Raw genomic sequence first — 9,324 nt, 5'->3', positions numbered from 1 at the left:
TCTGGGCATTATGACCTAAATTTGAGGACCATGCACAATTATGCTTGACCAGTAATTTATAAAGGGAAATTAGTTGCGGATACTGATCTTTACTGTAAGGAGCTTTTCACTTGAACTTTGGTTACTCAATTCACAAATCCAGTAATGTCAGAAAGTGGCGTAAGTTAACATGGAATGAGGGAGTTTAAGGTTACTGCAGTGTCAGCTGTCAACTTCAGAAAGACTTTTTCAAGCCAACTGTGAGTTCTTATTTTCTGTTGCTTTCCTTGGCGGATCAATGGTGGAGGGTGGGAGAGATAAAATAAAACCAAGGATGATCCATTTCTTTTCCATGTAAAGTCAATGAAAACTCATACAAAATATAATAATAATAATAATAATAATAATAATAATGCTGATTTGCCTTGGCACAATAACTCCAGAGCTCAAAGGTTAAATGATGTATACTGAACTATTTAGCAGTATGTTCATAGTTGACTTACCCTGTGATAGAAGTATAAGAGCACCCCAGAAGAAGGAGGAAGACGATGGTAAGTTATGACCACAAAGATTGTGCAAACAGACAAGTCAATCCTTGTGCAAACAAAGCTGCATGGATCCCGCCAGCAAACAGGATGAAAAATTACAACCAAGTAAATGAACCAAAGCAACCTTGACAACTGATAATTCCTGTAAGCAGTCATCACTCTTCAGTCGTATTCACACAACCTGTTGTATTACCTACAATTGAACGTAAAATCATCACACAAGGAGCTGCTCATATCAAGTCGGAATTCTTTGTTTCTTCGGGGGGCAATTTGAGGCAAGCAAATTTACAAACATGCAGTTCATTCCCACACATTAGAAAAACACGAACATTTTAAAATAAGACAATAGACAAAGGGCCAGGAGGGTGTTAGTCATCAAAATCCAAACACACCAGAACCACACTTCATATTAAAAAAAGGAAAAGATGTAGGGTTAGTCTGAACACACGGTAGACTGGCAATCTCATTTGAGGTCTGCTGGCTTTTTGGATCAAATAATACGATCCTTACTGACTTGGGTGGTAAATCCTAAAGATTAGGAACATCTGACAGGACTGATGGACAACAGCTGATGTGATGTCATTAGTGGAACCAAACATTCCAGTCAAGCCTTGACGTCCCAGTAATTTCTCCCACTTGTGTTATTCAGTAAATCATTTACCTGCCTTTTCACAGCCCCAAGACAAATTTCAAACTGTATATTCCTGTCTAATATATTCCTGCACTTAATAGAACAATGTTAATCCTTGTGTAAGTGTTTAAAAATGCCTTAGATAAACCTTTTGAGTGCTCAATACGCCAAAAATGATGGAGGTTGACGTCAACGGTCAGTTTTACTTAGAAACTTTGTTTTGACTTTTCCTGCACATCCTGGACGAAGTTTTCCATCAAAGTCAAGAAAAAGTAATGGGAAAAAGAAAAAGAAGAACATTTTCTTCACTGCTTCTGACTGTGGCCATAGCCTTATGATTCTCACACACATGCAGCTGCAGTAGTGAAAGGTGACACGAAAAGTATGCAGTTTGCTTTTTAAGATCTTCCAGCAGCTTCCAGACGATTGTCTGTTGAGTTGTGGTGTGTGAATGCTAAGCAGGGCTTTGGTATTATTATTATTTTTTCTATTAAACATTTCGTTTGACATTAAAGAAAAGTTTCGAGGATTGAACAGATATTATTTCTATAATAATACAGCAAACAAGGGTGTCACACCTTTTTTAAATATCTCCGCAGCAAACTTGACTCGCACTGGATTATTTTAAGATCTTACATATACACATTTTCATGAAGCCTTTGAATTCTACCTGTAGAAACACGACATGAACTTCATGAAAACCTTAATTATTTCTGACCTTTTCTTAGTTGCAGCCTTGTATGCCTTTAATCCTTGTGGCATTTCATGATGTATGCCATTGTAAAGTAGCACTAAACAGAATAAGCTCAGCTCACACTGATTTGAGCCAACATCATTTGTTATCATTACGCAACATGAGGTTGCACAAAGGTTTCGTGTTAAAGGGCAGCTGATGAATTCGGTAATCTCACAGCCTGAGGAAGGAACCTGAACTGAAACCCGGTGGTCTGGTCTGGTGGCAGCAGCTGCCTTTTTATCGGTTGGAAATAGCTGTGGGTAAACAGACACCTACTGCACCATTATGACTACATGATGCTATTTTGCAGCAATAAACTGCTGCAGAGCCTTTCAGTGTTGGATTTAACACGTGTCATACGGTATGCGATTCCTTGTTTATTGCTCCTCTTTTGATTTTAACAAGAGTTTGATGCTGATCCATGGCTTAGAGAAACTTACACCACATAGTATAATCTGCCTGAACCTGCACCAGTATTTCTGAGTACAGAAAATTTACCAGCCTGCAATACAGAGTAAAAAACAAAACAGTGTTGTGTTGTATAATTCCACCCTAAAAAGGGAGAGCTGGGTAGTAAGTAAACTTTTTTCCCCCTTACCTCAGACAGAATATTACAGCCGTGTAAAATCAGCAGCTGTGTTGTAACTTCAAACAAACTTGTCTCACAGTTTCAGTCTGTTGAATTTATCTCAGCCCTTGATAGCGTGTGAGAATGAGCAGGTGGCCGTGTTGATGTTCACTCTGACATGAGAGCTGCGCAGTTCAGCAAAGTGCCAGAGCACAGTTAGTAGATTTGCATACTCTGTGTTTAAAGATCCAAAAAAATAAGCTCCATCATCATTTTGCAAAAACAACCAGGAGAAGGTGAAATGCATCTTTAAAGGACATCAGCGCTTGATGGACCATGAAGGCACGTAGCTCAGCCCGCAGTCTGGACACACGTGGATGCCAGACTGGCATAGCCAGATGCTCCGTTTGTTTTTGTGAATCCAGTGCGTGCTTTCCTAGCAACAATGCTGTGATAAAACATTCTACCAGATCTTACTGTTTTTCTTATTTTCCTGTCAGTTTTCAACCTTGCAAGCACTCAGGAAGCCGTCTGTGCAAAGCAGCCCAAGTAAAGCAGGAAGTGTGATGAAATATTTCTCTGGAAACATTTCATCACACTGCCCGAGGGCCCCAATGGGCCCCTTGGCCTGTTGAAAAATATACACACCCACCTGCTTTATATGATGTGCATCATTCACATATTGTGGGTTCAGTAACCCATCTTCAATCAACACAAAATAAGACATGAACATGTTGGTAGTTTTATAAATTACTTAGGAGTTTGGCACCTTGGTACATCTCTGATTTATTCACTGCTTATTACCAAATCAAGCTTTTCAGGTCATCAAACAAAGATCATTTTATCTGTAAACAGTGATCCATCATGATGTTTCTGATTACTTCTGTAATTACTTCCTTCATCAACATATCTATTAAACCCCATTCGTGCAAAGCTGCTCAGAGAAATCCAAGTATTATTTGACACTTTGATCTTAACATGATCAAGCTATCTCTATTAAGGGGTTACGTATCACAGGCCTTTGGGTGGTGATAATTAAGCCATTACTTCAAAAGCAATCACTTGATCCAGCTGTCTTTGTTAATTATAGGTCAATCCCCAGCCAGTATTACAAACATTTTGAAAGAGTAGTTCTAAGACAGCTAACTGATCATCTGCAGAGGAATGATGAATTTGAAGAGTTTTAGTCAGGATTCAGAATTAACTACAGTACAGAAACAGCATTAGGGAAGGTTACAAATGGTCTTCTTCTGACTTCTGACCATGAAGTAATTTCTATGCCTGTTCTGCTAGACCTCATTGGAGCATTCGCTGTGACTCCAATTTCTTCATGTAAATGGGAAGTCCTCTTCATACAGTAAAATTAATTATGGAGTTCCACAGGGTCCTGTGCTGGGACTAATACCGTTTAAATACATGCTTCTCTTAGGCAGTGTTCTTATAAAGTATAACATACATTTTCAGTGCTGTGCAGTTTTATCTATCCATGAGAAAAAATGATACACACCAATTAGTTAAACTAGAGCAAAGTCGTAAAAACATAAAGGCCTGGATGTCCTCTGCTTCTAACTTCAGATAAAACAGGTCATTGTACGCAGCCTTAGAAATCTTAGAAATCTGGTATCTAATCAGATATTTATTCTGGTTGCTATTACATTAGCCTCCAGTAACACTGCGAGGACACTGGTGTCATTTTGACCAGGAAGACAAGGTCGTGGCCCGATTATAAAGACTTTATAGTACCACATGACCCCAATAGTGGTCCTAAGGTATTTAAAATAGGAGGCAGAGCCTTTAGCTTTCAGATCCCTTTTCTGTGGAATCAAATCTGTGGATTTCGAAGACAGATAACCTCTTTACTTTTAAGAATAGACTTAAAACTTTCCTTTTTAATAAAACTTGCAAAGACTATGTTGTAATTGGCCTAGGCTGCACGGGGCTTCCCATAATGCACTACACATTTCTTCTTCACTCACCTCTTTTCGCTTTCCTTGTGTTTATAAATCACTTTACATTTAATCATTAGTGATTATTAAACTCTGGCTCTCTTCTACACCATGTCTTTTGTCCTGTCTTGTTCTTCTCACCCCCACCACCAGTTCACAAATGATAAAATCTCCAATGAATCAAATATCCATTTTTTTTTTTGCTTGTTGTTTCATCACCCATTCCTACATTGTCAAATCCTACAGTTGAAATCTTAAGTCCTGTCAACAGCTGTGTAGCGAGAAATATCTTTTTTACAGAGTTGAGATAAGGAAGTTCCAGTGATTTAAGAGTGAGTGATGATTGTGTAAGCTGTGTAATACTGGCACTGGCACATATCATTGCTAACCTATCATGGGTATTTTTAACAGTTATGAATGAGTAGATTTCTAAGAATGTAGTTCAACTAAAATCCCTTGCTTCATTTCTGAGAGAAAGAAAGTGTGATTGTGCTGAAAACTGGTGTTCGCTCGCTCTGCGGTAGAGTATCACTTCCTGTTCCTGCTCAAACACAGTGGTGTTTCTGAGTAGCTTATTTGCTTAGCAATTTTTTAATTAACAACTTTTAAATACATTCTTTTTCATAGTATAATCTTCACGTGCTTCATCCGAAGCACACTTTCTGTGTACTCACTACCTAATTTATAGCCAAAGTATTCACTCACTGTCTCTGTACTGTTTCGCTAGCTTAGCTTAGCTCGTAGCTGACTCGTTAGCACCATGGCTACTTCACCTGTCCCTCCTGCACTTTCTTGCTCATTGTGTCAGATGTTTAGTTACTCCTCGGCCTCCTATAGCAGTAATGATATCTGTAACAAATGTAGCATATTTGCAGCTCTGGAGGCCAGGATTACTGAATTGGAGACTCGGCTTCGCACCCTTCATTCACCCATAGCTAGCCAGGCCCCTGTAGCTGGTGCAGCCGAAGATAGCGTAGGCCCCGCTAGCTGTTCCCCGGCAGACCCCAAGCAGCTGGGGAAAGAGGGCGGCTGGGTCACGGTGAGGAGGAAGCATAGTCCTAAACAGAAGCCCCAGGTACACCACCAACCCGTTCATGTGTCTAACCGTTTTTCCCCACTCTGCGACACACCCGCCGGGGGTCAAACTCTGGTAATTGGTGATTCTGTTCTCAGACATGTGAAGCTAGAGACACCGGCAACCATAGTCAATTGTCTTCCAGGGGCCAGAGCAGGCGACATTGAAGGAAATTTAAAACTGCTGGCTAAGGGTAAACATAAATTCAGTAAGATCATAATTCACGTCGGCAGTAATGACACCCGGTTACGCCAATCGGAGGTCACTAAAATCAATATTGAATCGGTGTGCAACTTTGCCAAAACAATGTCGGACTCTGTAGTTTTCTCTGGTCCCCTCCCCAATCAGACCAGGAGTGACATGTTTAGCCGCATGTTCTCCTTAAATTGCTGGCTGTCTGAGTGGTGTCCCAGAAACGATGTGGGCTTCATAGATAATTGGCAAACCTTCTGGAGGAAACCTGGTCTTGTTAGGAGAGACGGCATCCATCCCACTTTGGATGGAGCAGCTCTCATTTCTAGAAATATGGACAAATTAATTAAACCCCCCAAAGTATGACTATCCAGAGTTGGGACCAGGAAGCAGAGTTGCAGTCTTACACGCCTCTCTGCAGCTTCTCTCCTCCTGCTACCCCCCCAAAAACCCATCTCCATAGAGACTGTGTCAGCTCCCAAATAGACAAAAAACAAACTAAAAACCAGCAACAAACAACTTAAACATAAACAATTACAAAGAAAGAACAATAAAGTATCCACATCTGAACCAAAGAGTAAAACAGTGAAATGTGGATTATTAAATATTAGGTCGCTCTCCTCCAAGTCTCTGTTAGTACATGACTTAATAATTGATCAACAAATTGATTTACTCTGCCTTACAGAAACCTGGTTGCAGCAGGATGATTATGTTAGTTTAAATGAATCAACACCCCCGAGTCATTCTAACTACCAGAAATCTCGAAGCACAGGCCGAGGGGGCGGTGTGGCAGCAATTTTTCACACCAGCATATTAATTAATGAAAGACCAAGACAGACTTTTAATTCATTTGAAAGCCTGATGCTTAGCCTCGTCCACCCCAGCTGTAAAACTCAGAAACCAGTCTTACTTGTTATCATCTATCGTCCACCTGGGCCTTACACAGAGTTTCTGTCTGATTTCTCAGACTTTATATCTAATTTAGTTCTGAGCTCAGATAAAATAATTATTGTGGGTGATTTTAACATCCATGTAGATGCTAAAAATGACAGCCTCAACATGGCATTTAATCTGTTATTAGACTCAATTGGTTTCTCTCAAAATGTAAAAGAACCCACCCACCACTTTAATCACACTCTAGATCTTGTTTTAACATATGGCATAGAAACTGAACATTTAACAGTGTTTCCTGAAAACCCTCTCATGTCTGATCATTTCCTGATAACATTTACATTTATAATAATTGATTACACAGCGGTGGAGAGTAGACTTTATCAAAGTAGATGTCTTTCTGAAAGCGCTGTAACTAAGTTTAAGAATATAATCCACCCACTGTTATCATCTTCAATGCCCTGTACCAACATAGAGCAGAGCAGCTATCTGAACGCTACTCCAACAGAGGTCGATCATCTTGTTAATAATTTCACCTCCTCACTACGTACGACTCTGGATACTGTAGCTCCTGTGAAAACTAAGGTCTCTAATCAGAAGTATTTGACTCCGTGGTATAATTCTCAAACACGTAGCCTAAAGCAGATGACTCGTAATCTGGAGAGGAAATGGCGTGTCACAAATTTAGAGGATCATCATTTAGCCTGGAGAAATAGTTTGCTGCTTTATAAGAAAGCCCTCCGCAAACCAGAACATCTTACTATTCATCACTGATTGAAGAAAATAAGAACAACCCCAGGTTTCTCTTCAGCACTGTAGCCAGGCTGACAAAAAGTCAGAGCTCTTTTGAGCCAACAATCCCTTTAACGTTAACTAGTAATGACTTCATGAACTTCTTCACAAATAAAATTTTTATCATTAGAGAAAAAATTACCAGTAATCATCCCACAGATGTAATATTATCTACAGCTACTCTTAGTACCATTGATGTTAAGTTAGACTCTTTTTCTCTAATTGATTTTTCTGAGTTAACTTCAATAATTACTTCCTCCAAACCATCAACGTGTCTTTTAGACCCCATTCCTACAAAACTGCTCAAAGAAGTCCTGCCATTAATTAATTCTTCGATCTTAAATATGATCAACCTATCTCTAATGATCGGCTATGTACCACAGGCCTACAAGGTGGCTGTAGTTAAACCTTTACTCAAAAAGCCATCTCTAGACCCAGCAGTCTTAGCTAATTATAGGCCAATCTCCAACCTTCCTTTCATATCAAAAATCCTTGAAAGAGTAGTTGTCAAACAGCTAACAGATCATCTGCAGAGGAATGGTTTATTTGAAGAGTTTCAGTCAGGTTTCAGAGCTCATCACAGCACAGAAACAGCTTTAGTGAAGGTTACAAATGATCTTCTTATGGCCTCTGACAGTGGACTGATCTCTGTGCTTGTCCTGCTAGACCTTAGTGCAGCATTCGATACTGTCGACCATAATATCCTATTAGAGCGATTAGAACATGCTGTAGGTATTACAGGTACTGCACTGCAGTGGTTTGTATCATAAGATAAGATAAGATAAGATAACCTTTATTAGTCCCACACGTGGGAAATTTGTTTTGTCACAGCAGGAAGTGGACAGTGCAAAAGTTATGAGGCAAAAATTAGAATACAATAAGAATAAATACAGTACACAACTGTACAGAATAGAATAAAATAAAATACTATATACAGTAGAATAAAATAAAATAAATATACAATAAGATAAAAATAGAATACAAATACAAATACTATATACAACTGAGTAAAAATACAACGATGACAGAAAGGATTATTGCACTTAGTATTATTGCATATGTATGGATGTGTGTGCTTGATCAGTTAAAGTCTTTATTATGGAGTCTGACAGCAGTGGGGAGGAAAGACCTGCGAAATCTCTCCGTCCCACACCGTGGGTGCCGCAGTCTCCCACTGAAGGAGCTGCTCAGTGCTGTCACAGTCTGCTGCATGGGGTGGGAGACGTTGTCCATCAGGGATGACAGCTTAGCCGCCGTTCTCCTGTCACTCACCACCTCCACTGGGTCCAGAGGGCATCCTAGAACAGAGCTGGCCCTTCGGATCACCCTGTTCAGTCTCTTCCTGTCCCCAGCAGAGATGCTGCCGCCCCAGCAGACCACACCATAAAAGATAGCAGAAGCCACAACAGAGTCATAGAATTTCTTCAGGAGTGGGCCCTCCACTCCAAACGACCTGAGTCTCCGCAGCAGGTACAGCCTGCTCTGCCCTTTCCTGTAGAGGGCGTCTGAGTTATGAGTCCAGTCCAGTCTATTGTTCAGATGAACACCAAGGTACCTGTAGCTGTCCACAGCCTCAATGTCCATACCTTGGATGTTCAGTGGTTGCAGTGGAGAATGCTTGTGCCTGCGGAAGTCTACCACCAGTTCCTTGGTTTTACTGGCGTTGATCTGGAGGTAGTTCAGCTGGCACCAGTCCACAAAGTCTTGGGTCAGACCTCTGTACTCCTTGTCGTCCCCATCAGTGATGAGGCCGACTATTGCAGAGTCATCAGAGAACTTCTGCAGGAAGCACTGGGTGGAATTGTGGGAGAAGTCTGCAGTGTAGATGGTGAAGAGCCAGAACCGTTCCCTGTGGGGCCCCCGTACTGCAGACGACCCTGTCCGACACACAGCCCTGAGTCCTCACATACTGTGGTCGGTCGGTGAGGTAGTCCAGGATCCAGGTAGTGAGGTGATGGTCCACTCC

This window comes from Aulonocara stuartgranti (genome assembly GCF_965226115.1).
Source record: "Aulonocara stuartgranti genome assembly, chromosome: 7".
Taxonomy (NCBI): domain Eukaryota; kingdom Metazoa; phylum Chordata; class Actinopteri; order Cichliformes; family Cichlidae; genus Aulonocara; species Aulonocara stuartgranti.
This window is presented reverse-complemented; position numbering follows the sequence as displayed.